Genomic DNA, 13,751 nt, shown 5'->3' with positions numbered 1-13,751 from the left:
GTCGGAACACTAAATTAGCTATATACAAGACAGTGTTCAAACTAGTTTTAACTTATGGATCTGAGAGCTGGGTCAGAAGTAAAACACTTGATCAAAGACTAGAGACCACAGATATGAGAGTCCTGAGAAAGATTATAGGCATAAACAGGTGGCATCAATGGCAATATCATATTAAAAACGAGGATATTAGGAAAGAACTTGACATTGTCAGCATCCAGGAATGCGTTAGCAGAGCTAATCCCAGGTGGTATGGTCACTTAAACAGAATGGGCCAGGAAAGATTAGCAAAACGAGTGCTCTCTGCCGTGTTGGCAGGAAAACGACCCAGAGGAAGACCAAGATGTCGGTGGATTGATACGGTCCAAAGTGCCTTAGATGATAGAAATATAAGATCTGATAATGTTGGAGTCTTGACAAGTAACAGACTGATTTGGAGGAAAATTGTAGATAGGAAATTAATAATGATGTAAATTTTTCATGGGGTACATAGCAGGAATTTGATGATGATGATAAAAGACAACTCAAGTTCATTTGATTTGAAGATATACTTCACCTTTTGGCATAACCTGGATTTCACAAAGTGCCATGTGCATAAATGAGCCCACTTTTGATAACTGGGAGAAATGTTATCATGATTTGAAGAACATAAATATACAGTAATCTACTGTTTATTTGACCTTCAAAAGAACGACCCTTCAATTAACCAACCACCACAAGTCAACTGACTTCTTGAAGAGCACCATGTCATTTTACCTCAATGATCCAACCTTTCAATTATCAGAACTCGCTGTTCTGCTAATCAATGGGTTGGATAAACAGTAATTACTGTATATGCTACAATCATTATGAACATATCAGGAGCAGCAGACCATACTTAGGACACTCCTTCACATAAGATTGGATGGTAGAAAACACCAACCCTAAACTTAAGTCATTATTATTACAAATCTGAAAAGGAAATTGTTGGAATTAAGAGAGTGCCTCTTTGCCAAAACTTCAGAAATCTGAATTTTCTGGCAAAGAAGAACTCCTTAATTTCAAAAAGCCTAACTTCATTATTAGACTTTTATTTTAAACACATCAAAAACTTTGGGAGATTGTAATTTTAAATTGTTTAACCCAACAGCCTAGTTTCCTCTATTCCTCAAAGGATGCCTGAAACCTTAAGTTGTTTATTCTATTACTATTCGGCTTATTTGCACTATAACTTGGCCTATTGTAATTTTAAACCTAGCTTCCTCACAGGTTGCTTACTGAAACTTAATCCTTGTTTATTCCATTACAATCTGGCTTTTTTTCCCCCACTATATACTTAGTTGTAATGCCTACATATTTCAGACAAGGGTTTTATATAGAATCATGAAATGGTTAGCTTAAATCCAATGAAATATCATTTGAGCTGATATTTAGTTTATTTTGTCCTATAGCAATGTTAGTAAATACAGTAGGCCCATCTAACTAATTGGGGGAAGGGGAGTCTGCTACTGCTGAAAGTCAATTAAATCAAATATATTTTAAAAATATATATTAATAATGCTTACAATGTACAGGATGTATTAAAATGTTATTATAATGTACAAGTATGAATAAAATGTTATTATAATGTACAAGTATGAATAAAATGTTATTATAATGTATACTGAGTAATTTAAACACACCACTAAAGCATCTGTTAAATGAATTACTGATAGCTTTTAACCTGTCGTAAAAATAAATTTACGACAGGAACCAAACTTTATTTTAATTAAACACGTCAAAAGCCATACAATGTAACTTATAGAATGTTTCCAGACTTTTATTGATTTATTTTTTTCCTTGAAGCTCACATAAAGTTGTTTTCAATGTGAATATTAGTTGTTTTTTATTCAAATCCATTTTAGAGGGAGAAAATACTTTAAAATTCTTAAACTGCACTGAATAAAAAACATACAAAAAATGTTAAAAAAAATAAAAAAAGATACACATTATTCAATATTAATATTAGCTTAACTGAAAGAATCACAGCAGAATCAGAAATACAACTGTCCTATGGAGGGAGAGGTGTTAATTCTTTGCTGGTAGAGGGTTCTGGTGAAACAGGTCCGATTGATAAAGTAGTCTTGATGAAATCATCAATCTTCAGTTGCCTTACACCTCAGTACTGCTTCCCTATTACTGCAGATTGAAATTCTCTAAAAATGTTCATAATAAGGAAGAACAACAGGGTCTGATGATGATGATTCAATATAATGTATAATGTCATCCATATGTTGTCTTATAACAGACAATTTAGAATGAAGTGCAACCGATTTTTCATCTTTGTCATCATTCTCTTGTTCTCCATGAAGATTTTCTGTAATCTCTACTTCAAAAAAAATTTGACAGCTCAGATCACCATTTTGTGTGATGAAGAAAATGCCACAGCCATCCATCACTCCTCTGAAAATTTGGGCCCATATGCTTAACAAGCCTTTCAGCAGCCCAACACCACTTGAGTGCTGCTGAACAAACCACTTGTACACTGCTTCCGCTAGGTTTTTATCTTCAACCACTTTCATGTTTTCTACTACCAACTGTAGAGGTAGTCTTGGAACAACCATCTACATTGTATTTTAATGCAAACTTCTTAAGGTTTTTTTTTTTTTTTTTAATGTATGAAACTGTTTGTTTTTTTACTCTAAATCTTGCACACATGTGCAAGAGTTTCTCAATCAGTTCTAATTTTTGCAACAATAAAGTTTAGAGCAGAAATTTTTTTGTCTGTTAAATGAAGGGCCTACAGTATTGTCAAAAAAATAACATGCCACAGGAAGACATGGGAAGGGGGGGGGTCAAGCATGGACATATACTAGTATATTTTCACTATTAATTCACATCTCTGTTGTTTACTGTAGTATTTACTGTACTATTTATGTGCTAAAAATTATTTCTGCTTTCAGGACAATGCTTCATTAATACAAATCCAAACCAATAAAGAAGGTGAAGATTTTGTGTGTGAATTTTTTTTTTGTGACTCCCACTCACAAAACCTACAGTATATTAACACCATGGTTGGCTCAAGATTTTTTATATTTTCGTTAATTTTATACAATATTTTGTATTTATTTATTTAATTTTTTACATAATCTGGAAACCCTACTTTAAGGACCAAACACAGAACTGTTTTGAGCCACTTCAAGCCTTCAATAAATGCTACTTGGTCAACCAGGAATTACCATGTTTATGGTAATTCCACCTATAAAAGGTGACCTATGACATACTAATGTCATGGCTGGGCTAAGGGTTAGACTAACAGGAATCCTATTGTACAGATCGAACATTATTTTTATTTTTTGGCTACCTCAGGACTCGAACAGTTGCAGCGTTGTAAAGAGAAAATATTTTCTTCACTTGTTTTTACTCTCTTAAATATGAAAATTTATTTTTAGAAGTAAACTTTTTTGAAGCATGCAAACAAAAGCACCATCACTTCCAACAAACATAATTTTTGTTAAGCTTCTCTCCATCCACTACTGGATACAGCCTATCTCTCAGAAATTTCCAGTTGTCTCTGCCCTTATTTACTGTCTACCATCTTGTGCCAAATCATTATAGATCATCCCTCCATCTTGTTCTCTGGAATCTAAGTTATTGCCATTTAGATCTGAGCAGGATAAAACTGAATATCACTATGAAAAAGAAAATGTGTAAGATAGTTTTAAAAGATACAAAGATGAGTAGTTTCCAGGGGTGAACTGCAGACTCAAATATACAAATATTATTAAAGAAAAAAACAAGTTTCAGAACAAGAACCACACCTTGGAGACTCAGTTGCATACACTGTAAAAACATTGAACTGAATCAGCCAGAGAGGCATGTAAATCATCTCTACATGCCTCTTAAACAAAAATGAGAACTCCATGGTAGACAACTCTGGCAATCAAGAAAAACAATAAAATATATCAAACGTTCCTAGCAAGTAGGTCAGCAGATGCTCCGAGAAAATACAGAGAAAAATGCCAGAAAGCAAAGCAATTATGTAAAACCAGCTAAACAAAAGTCATAGGAAGACTATGGTAAAAACATCGAAAATAAATATCAGGAAGGTAGCAAAATATTATGGAGGTTTTGGAAAATGCTTAGAAACAGAGAATAAAGTACAGGCATCCCTTGCTTAACGCGGGATTTGATTAACGTGCCGAAATTAATTGCGGCAATCCCTTGATAAAAGTTTTGATTAACACGCCTTTAACCCTGCGGAGCTCGCAGCTGATCTGACAGATACATGCAAAATTTAATATAAATATTCTTACACAATTCAGTGTATAGCTTGGAAGTCATGTGCATTCATATGTTACGAGTGATATTCCGCACTGTTTTTTGCTGTCAGTTTGGTTTAACACGTTATGTAAAGGTTTATGATGTTTGACAGTAAATTTTATCTGAGAGATAATGCGACCTCTGATGTCAGTATAGTATGGTTTAGTTGTTTTTTGTTTTTTTTATTCTTTGTTCAATAATTTCTAGATTGTAACTGAAAATAAATAAACCATCATGTATTACTGAACTAGAGAGCCAAAGGTTTATTTATCATACATGTCCTCCAAGAAATATGCTTTACATTAAGGAAAATACTAAAAGAAAAATGATCTGGAGCTTACTCCACCTTTACAACGAGTTGCCCATAAGGTTGCTTATGTTTGCGTCCACCGAAACTTTAGTTTCTTATATTAGGCATGAAACTCTTGTAGTTTATATTTGGCTATGAAATAATGTTGGATTCAATACCCACTTAATTTGTACCATCATGTATTATATTTGCAGTGTTTTTCTTTATGTTTTATTGCTTGTTTGCCGAAGTCTGAAGAGTCATTTTGCTTGTTATCGTAGAATTTATGCCGATAAGAAAAAAAACTAAAACTGTTCAAATGATTCTTGATAACTTCTTTTGATAAAAAAATTGCAGTAAATAATGTAGGTACAAGTATTATACATTTACTTTGCATTCATTTTTTATCTTTCCTAAAAGAGGACCATATAAAACGAATTATTAATACAGTAATCGATCATGGACGAATTATAATTTTTACCATTGATTATTAGATTTGATTAATCCAATTTTGATATACGTGGTAACATCGAGGAATTAATTAACCGCGTTAATCAAGGGATACCTGTACTGTAAAAGAAATCAGAGATCATTAAGGTGATATGAAAACTGAAGATTAAGATATTCCAGGTGTCTAGACTAATTGCTTTAAAAGATTACGAAACGAAACTAGCAGTGACAGTACAGAAAAATTCTCTAGGAATGCAGTCAGGAGCACGTATCAATACCTAAGCCATTAAAAACTTGGAATATGGAAAAGCAGCTAGAGTAGATGATATTCAACTAGAAACTCAAATCTAAAGGTATAAAAGTTTTACAGTGTCTACAATGCATAATTCAAAATGCCTGGTCAAACGGTCGAATTCCATATGATCGGAGTTCTCATAGTACCTTAAGAGCTTTTCCTTTCCTATAAAAAGAAAAATAAAACTGAACGTGAAAATTACAGAGGGACTTTCTCTACTGAGTGCTCTGTTAAGATTTATGCAAGCATTCTAGAGAAAAGGCTAAGAAAAACTGAAGAGAAGAAGCTTGGAGAAGAACAAACTGGGTTCAAGAGAAATCGAGGTTGTCAAAATCAAATTTTCACTTTAAGACAAATAGCTGAGAAATCATGGGAATATACAAGAATCTGTATTTAAGTTTTGAAGATCTGGAAAAGCTGTTTGAAATGCTACAATCATATGATATAAAAGGTACGGCATTATATCAAACAATACACAGTCTATATTTGTGTTGTAAGTCCAGCGAAAGAAGGTCCAGGAAAATGGTTTGATGCTAAATAAGATGTGTGAGAAAAAGGCACACATTACCTCCACTGTTATTCATCATCTATATAAATCATCTTATGAAGGGAATGTCATTAAACCTGATGTCAAAATTAAACAGCCTGAGATTACCATCTTCACTTTATGCAAATGATGTTATACTTCTACATAAATCTAGTACAATTTTGAAAGATTCCCCAACTAAATTGAATAACTGCATTTCAATACTTGAAGTAGATAAAGCCATCAAAAACATGAAATTGGGAAAGGCAGCTAGAGTCGATTAGAAATGCTCAAATATGAATGCATAAAAGTTTTACAATGGCTATACTGCATAATTCAGAAGATCTCTATAGCAATTCAAGATGATTGGTGTAGAGTTCTCATAATGCATAAAGTTCTTATAGTACCCATCTAAAAAAGGAAAATAAAACAGAATCAGAATTACAGAGAAATTTCTCTATTAAGCGTTCCTGGTAAGATTTATGCAAGTATACTTAAGAACAGAAAAGATTGTGGAAAGAAAACTTTGAGATGAACAACCCGAGTTCAGGCAAATAAAAGTTGTGAGGATCAAATTTTCATTTTATGACAAATACTTGAGAAATCATGGGACGATAACAATGATCTATATCTAACTTTTGCAGATCTGGAAAAGGCATATGAGAAGATGCCAAGAGAAATGCTGTTCAAAACACTGCAATTATATAGTGTAAAATGGAACATTATATCAAGCAATACAGAGTCTATATTTGATTGTCTGCAAGTCAGCAGTTAGAAGAATGAAGGGGGGGGGGGGTTACAGAAAGGCAGTTTGATATTAAATCAGATGTAAAGTGCTTCTCAAGTGGGCCACAAAAATTTTCAACTAAAAAAAAGCTGCACTAATTAGAATCGATTAATAAAAATTAATAATGAAATTTTATTTATTCCAAGTCATTACAAGACATGTAAAATAATAGTACAATGATTATAACTTAAAAAAATAAAGAATATTTTTATTATATTAATATTTACAATATATAGAATTTAAACCAAAGTAAATCGAAATTAAATTTTATTTGAACAAATAAAATATTTATACAGTCTAAAAATGTATGAAGTCTCATTAATAACCATCACAAAAATTTACAGAGCTTCCTGTTGGTTTGAATTTTTTGTGTTTGTGTTGAAATAAAATACTTCTATTTGGGAGGGAGGGGGGTGATATTTTGAGGAATTTTTTTAAATGTTAATGATAACATTTTGGGGATAGATGATAATATTTTGGGGTAAAAAAATATATATATACTTGCATATTATAATTATAGTAATTTTTAAGTAATTTAATTGTAGTATTTTATTTTTTTTCCTGACACTTGACAACGTTTATTGTTAAAGAGCTTTCCAAAATTTGGATTCAAAGATTGAGAGCATACGACTCTCATTGTGGCAGAAAGATTGACGTCAGTTAGTCTTGATCTGTGGGCTGTTCTGTTATCTTTCATACATGAGAATAATTGTTTGCATAAATAGGTGCTTCCAAAATAACAGAATATTTGCTTCAAACTTTTTTATGTCCGAATATTTTTGGAACACTGACTTCTGGTATTTCTCTTTTAGAATGGAATCAATCTGCAAATCAGTAAGTTCCATTTAAATACAAATAGGAGTTTTTCGAAATTAAAGAAAAAAGAACCTGTAAAAACGAAAAAACTTCTTTTGCTCCTTAAAATCTATAAATCACCTATCAAATTCTTCTTTAATCTTTTCTAGTTTGGGACAATATTGAGAAAAGGTAAAACTTTGATTCTTATTGTTCAAGAGAATATCAGCGTTCTTAGTTGATATTCTCTTTTATATGATTTTGAAACAAAACCAATTTATATCTAAAGTGCATCCTGAAGTTTGACATTTAAATCATTCAAATGTTCTGTAATATCAACTAAGAATGCTAGAACTCATGTCTGATCATTAAGAAATGCAACATCATGATTTTTCATTTCTAGGAACAATTTCATCTCATCTAAAAGTATAAAAAAGCTTTTTAGAACCCTATAACATGATAACCAATGAATCTCTGTGTAATAAGGTAGCCTTTCAAATTCACTCTCCAAGTCTTTAAGAAATTGTGCAAACTGGTGGTGATTGAGGCCTCTGGATCGAATGAAGTTCACAGTATTTGTCACAGGCTTGAGTACGCTGTTCATTTCCAATACTTTGGAGCACAGGACCTGCTGATGAATAATGCAGTGGAAAGATTGCAGTTTTGGAATGTCTGGATACATTTCCTTTAACTTTGCTACAAGTCTTGATACAAAACCTTTATTTTTGCCTGTCATTGCTGGAGCACCATCGGTTGGCACAACTACAAGCCTGTTCAGAAGAAGTTGGTATTTTTCCAAAATGCTCCACGCGCAGTCATAATGTCTTCCCCTGTAGTGGTTCCATGGATGGGAATCATTTCCAAGACCTCTTCAGTAATAATCATATTGTCGTCACAAGCCTGAAGAAACAGAGCAATTTGAGCCACATCGTGAATATCAAAGCTTTTGTCAAGTGCAATTGAAAAGCACTGTACGTTTGCAGATATTTCTTGTAACTGGTCACACAGATTATCTGTCATTTCGGTTATTCCTTCAATCACAGTATTTCTGGACAAAGAACTATCATGAAATACTTGCACATTTTTGGGACATACGTTTTCGGTTGCTTTTATCATATGCTACTTAACCAAGGAACCATCACTAAAAGGTTTGCTATGTTTCGCCAATAAATAGATGATTTCATAACTTGCTCTCACTGCTGATTCATTGTCTTTCATAATTTTTGAAAATACTTGTTATTGACTTTGAAATGAATTCTTGATACTCTTTAATATTTCTTCTATCAGTTTACCCTCAAAGCGTGAATACTGTTCTTTGTGAATTTTATCTTTTTATATTATATTCTTTGGCGACACTAATTGTTTCATTACAAATAATGCACACATTTTTGTGCTTTGTTTCAGTGCAGAAGTAATTCAATTATTCCCATTTTTCTTGAAATTTTCTCTCCTTATCAGCAATTTTTCTTTTTCTTGTCTTAGAAAGCGACAGTGTATGGGTGAATAAACATATTATTAATAACAATTTTTATAAAAATGTATTTATATAATTACTTACATTATTAAAACTAAATGTATTGAATAAAAACACACAAAACTGTAAACCAGTGCATGATACTATTGCAAATAAAAAATAATAAAAAAGGGATTCTCTCATAGCTAGATTACACTGATCATGTCATTGGATCATATTGGCACACTGACATGTGCTTCAGAGATCGCTGATTGACAATAGCAGGCAATTATAAATTCGCGTAGGCTAGATTCACATGGGAGCATATGCTGCGTGTCACATGAACAGCTGCTAGCCAATAGAATTCAATTTTTTCAACGAGCTAACCACAGCATGCTATAAATTAACACGTTTTTAATTTATGAAAGCAAAAATATAGTTTACGATTGATCAGGATCGGATCTAACATTGAAATTGCAATATAAATTTTTATCATTGCAGTTATATTATAGCAGGTTGTTGCATCCATATTGTTTGTACTATAAATGTTGTACGAAAATGAATAAATTGAATGTTTAAATCGATATTTCTGTTTTATTATAAAAAGCAACTATCTTTTTTTTTTGTATTTTTTCTTGAGGCATCACGGGCCACATGCAGCCCGCAGACCACCTGACACCCCTGATCTATATGGATCACTTTATGGAGGAAAGTATCATTAAACTTGATATCAAAATTAGATGTTTATTTCATTCTTTACTTTATGCAGATGATATTATACTCCTAAATAAATCCAGTACAAGTCAGCAGGATTCCCTAACTAAAGTGAATAACTGCTATAATAAATTTGGCATGAAACTCAGAAATAAAAAAGACAAAGACTATGAAAACAGGCCGACAGAACTTTGGCACTTTGAAACCTTTGGCTGCATTCTGAATAGGAAACCTACAGAATAAGCAAAATATTTCAGCTATTGAGCACATGTTTTTCTAGCAAAATAGCAAATTAAATATGGAAATAGATACAATAAGCAAAGCTGATATGACTGGAAGTCTATGGAATAAGAGAGAAATTAGTCAAAAAAACCAAATAAGCTGTATATAACCATAAGATAAATAAATTCAATACAATTCTAACTTGTCATTCTCAGAATTGGGTTACAAATGACTGATCAATGAGTAGAGAGTACAGATATGAGGATTCTGAGAACATGTAGGAAGTTAACAGATAGCATTAATGGCAAAATCATTAAAAATGAAGATGTTATTAATGAACTTGACACTGTGGTATTTGGGATGCAATTAGGGCAGGAAAAGAACTTGAGGAAGACTGAGATGAAGGTGGAAGTTAGAAACTTCTAACTCCAAATTAGAAGTCACTTGGAGGACTGAAATATAAGATCTAACAGTACTGTAATCCTGGCAGACAGCATATCAATTTGGAGAAAAATTGTCAATAGGAAGTTAATATATTGTGAACTTTTCACATTAGTACCATAATAACCTGCACAACCCTTGAAGATATATATCAAGAATATGAATGATAATGAAGTAACATTATGCATTTTGGCAAGATTTATATTCTTCTATGACATTTTCAGTATTTTATTTGATGGTATTTACAGTACCATCAAATAAAATGTGAATCAGCAGTGACAACAATTTAAAGACAACTTCATATGAAAACCTGTTTTTTTAGATATAAAATATGAACATATAATTGCTGAAAAAGAGAAGCCTAAAAGGCTTCATTTTGGCAAAGTAAATTAAAAATAGCAGTTATCATAAATCTATCCTTAATTCACAGCTGAATGCACAGAAACTTAGTTTCAAAAATTAGAACCAGAGAGTTTACCAAGAATGCACCCTTCAGCATCGGAGTTGCCTTGGACTTCAAAACTTTCGAAGTCCAAGGCAACTTAGACAACTTTTAACATAAGATATGGTATTAAACAAAGGATTTTTACCTTAAGATTTCTGTCTGGTCTCTGATGAGAACCAAATTCTAAACAGCTGTCAGGCCAAAAAGCACTAATTAAAGGCAAATATATGGTCTCTTGGGATTAATGCAAGTCCGAGGTAATTCCAATGCAGAAAGTGATATTCTAATAAGCTCTCCAATCTATTCATTTTAAAAATTTATGGAATTTACAACCTTGTTAAAAAAACTTTTTTATTATCTCGACGTTTTGATCATCATCTGGAGCATACATCAATATATAAGACAAGCTGAGTTACATTATTAATTGTAAGCTAAAGAAACAATGATTTGATTACATGTTATTCTACTGGCATGACCTCTAGTGGGGAAAAAAAAATACATCAAGCTAAATTCTATTTATGATGACAGGAATAAACATTCTTTCAGAAACAATGATATCCTATTTTTAGTATTACAATTCTTATTTTTGCTTTTAAGATACTGGATTTTCTACAGTCCTGTTTATAGTTGTTCTTAGTTAGGAATGTTGGGTGGGTCGAATATATACCTTCCATATGTTTGGGATTTTTAGACCATCATTATTGTTCAGATTGGGGTGGTTGATAATAATCTCACATGCTTCCTTAAATTTCCGTTCATACCATGTTTTAGTGCGATGTAGACAGCTAGCGCTTTTCAATCTATTTTTCAGAATTTTCCAAGTTTCTATACATTCAGCTATGAAATAAGGATGGATTTATAATATCCCTCATTTCTATTAATGGATATATAAAGTTTTGATGTCTGCATTGCATAATTCAAAAGGCCTGGTGAGAAGGTCAAATTCCATATGACTGGAATAGAGCTCTTACAGTACCATTTGTAAAAATGGAAATAAAACTGAACATGAGAATTACAGAGGAATTTCCCTATTGAATCTTCAAGGTAATATTTATGCAAGTATACATGAAACAAGGTTAAGAAAAATTGCAGAAGGAAAACTTGGAAAACAAGCAGTATCAAAGATAATTCTCAAGAAATGCCATATGAGAAATGTGACAGACACACTACCAACAAATGATTTATTTATCAATTAAATAATTCATTGCAAGGTTATGCACTTTGGGATGAAGAGATAATAAGCTGTGTACTACATTGATGAAAGTGGGCTACAGAAAATTGATGAACCAGGGATTTTGGGGGAGGGGGGCAAAGAGTCTTGAAATTAGACTATTGCAATGGTGGCTAATCAGATTATCTGGATTACATTGACAGAATACATTGACAGGCAGGAATAGGTAGATTATTATTTATAAAGTTTAATAAGCCAACCTCTGGACTATTGCACCAGATCTAGTTACCTAACTGGAATCCTTGGGGATGAGGGGGGGGTCCAGAGATGAGAGGCCAAGATTGTGAAAAGTCTATGGGTTACAAGGGCTACTGATAACAAAAAAAAAAAGAGAGGATATGATAGAAACATAAGTTATTAAAGGGATTTTATAGAATTGACAAAGAAGACACTTTCCAGTACAGGGCAAGAAGGGAAAGAACAAGGGTCACCCTGGAAATTGTATAAGAGTGTTGGTTAGCAAGGACATGAGGATCAGATTTATTGCTTGGAGAGTTGGTATATGGGTGGAAATGCACAACCAGAGATAGTTGTGAGTTGCTTTGTTGGTGAATGAGTTGTAGGAGAAGTATGATAGGCTACTGTGTGAATAATGGTTAATGAGGGATCCCCTCCCCCACAATGAACCATTGACTACATGAAGATGGAGAAGAAAATAATTATTTTTTAAAGTAGACCCAACTACTGAGGATCCATATCACACTGGTATTATGGATGTGCAAAGGGTTAGTTACAGGAGAAAATTACTGGTGTTATTAACAGCCCGACCCTGTCTGGTTTTTTGTTGGTCATCCAATCACAGAGGGCCTGTGGTCTGGGATGATGATCCATGAAGGACTCTTCCAGGCATCGGCCCCTTCCCAGCAGAGAAATGACTTCTGTGTTACCTTTCATTATTATTTTTTTCTTTTTTCTTTTTTAGGGGAGACAAGAGATCTGGGGGTGATGATTGATAGAAAACTGAAATTCAGGGAGCATATTGCAAAGGTGATGAAGGTAACCCAGAGGATTGCTGCAATACTGAGAAGGGCGCTGACCTGCAGAGATAAAAGAGTTATCATTTCATTGTATAAGACCCTGATCAGACCACACTTAGACTACTGTTCTCAAATTTGGTCTGCAGGATTAGAAGGGGATAAATTAATGGAAAGGTTACAGAGGCAGATAACAAAGATAGTTTCAGAACTATACAATATTAGTTATGAGGATCGGCTGAGGGAATGTGAACTGCAGAGTTTGGTGGATAGAAGGAGAGGTGATATGATCGAGACTTTTAAACTGTTGAGAGGAAGTCACAGGGTGGATATTCGGGAGGTCTTTTGCTTGGTGGAACAGCGGGAAGGAGTGACGACAAAGGGCCATCCCTGGAAGTTATGAAAGGAAGATGTGTGCAAGAGGATGAGGAGTGGTTTGTTTGTGTGGAGGGTAGTTAAACCTTGGAATGCATTGCCTGAGAGAGTAGTGAGAGCAAGAACGGTCAATGAGTTCAAGGAATGGTATGATAGACTTTGTGTTTCCTAAGAAGGACCCCCCCCCCCACAATGAGTCTCTTGACTCCATGGAGGCTTGAATAATAATAATATTAAACGACACATGGAAATTATATGTTTTAATAAGAGGCATCTCTGAAGAGATCACTATGAATGATGGCCCTCTCAAATTCACTTTTTTAGGTTCCTTGTAAAAAACATACTTACCAACCATATGCTTACAAACATACCTGCATATCATGAACCACATATGTAATAGATACTTTTAATCACAACTGAATGTGTGCTTATTATGTTCAAATACCTGCTATAAGGACCTTCACTTCACTCAGTAC

The 13,751-nt window shown here is 33.3% G+C and overlaps 1 protein-coding gene across 2 annotated transcripts in view; it reads right to left on the bottom strand.

Annotated features, from left to right (window-relative positions):
• LOC150093130 (ankyrin repeat and IBR domain-containing protein 1-like) overlaps positions 1–13,751 on the bottom strand; it is a 424,458-nt gene that overhangs the window by 365,521 nt on the left and 45,186 nt on the right. The gene's annotated exons all lie outside the window — the stretch shown is intronic.

The sequence above is a fragment of the Typopeltis vanoorti genome, chromosome 24 (genome assembly GCF_054136105.1).
Source record: "Typopeltis vanoorti isolate ZY-2024b chromosome 24, IOZ_Tvanoo_1.0, whole genome shotgun sequence".
NCBI classification, from domain to species: Eukaryota; Metazoa; Arthropoda; class Arachnida; order Uropygi; family Thelyphonidae; genus Typopeltis; species Typopeltis vanoorti.
Note: the sequence above shows the minus strand (reverse complement) of the source record. Positions and strands in the feature narration are given on the sequence as shown.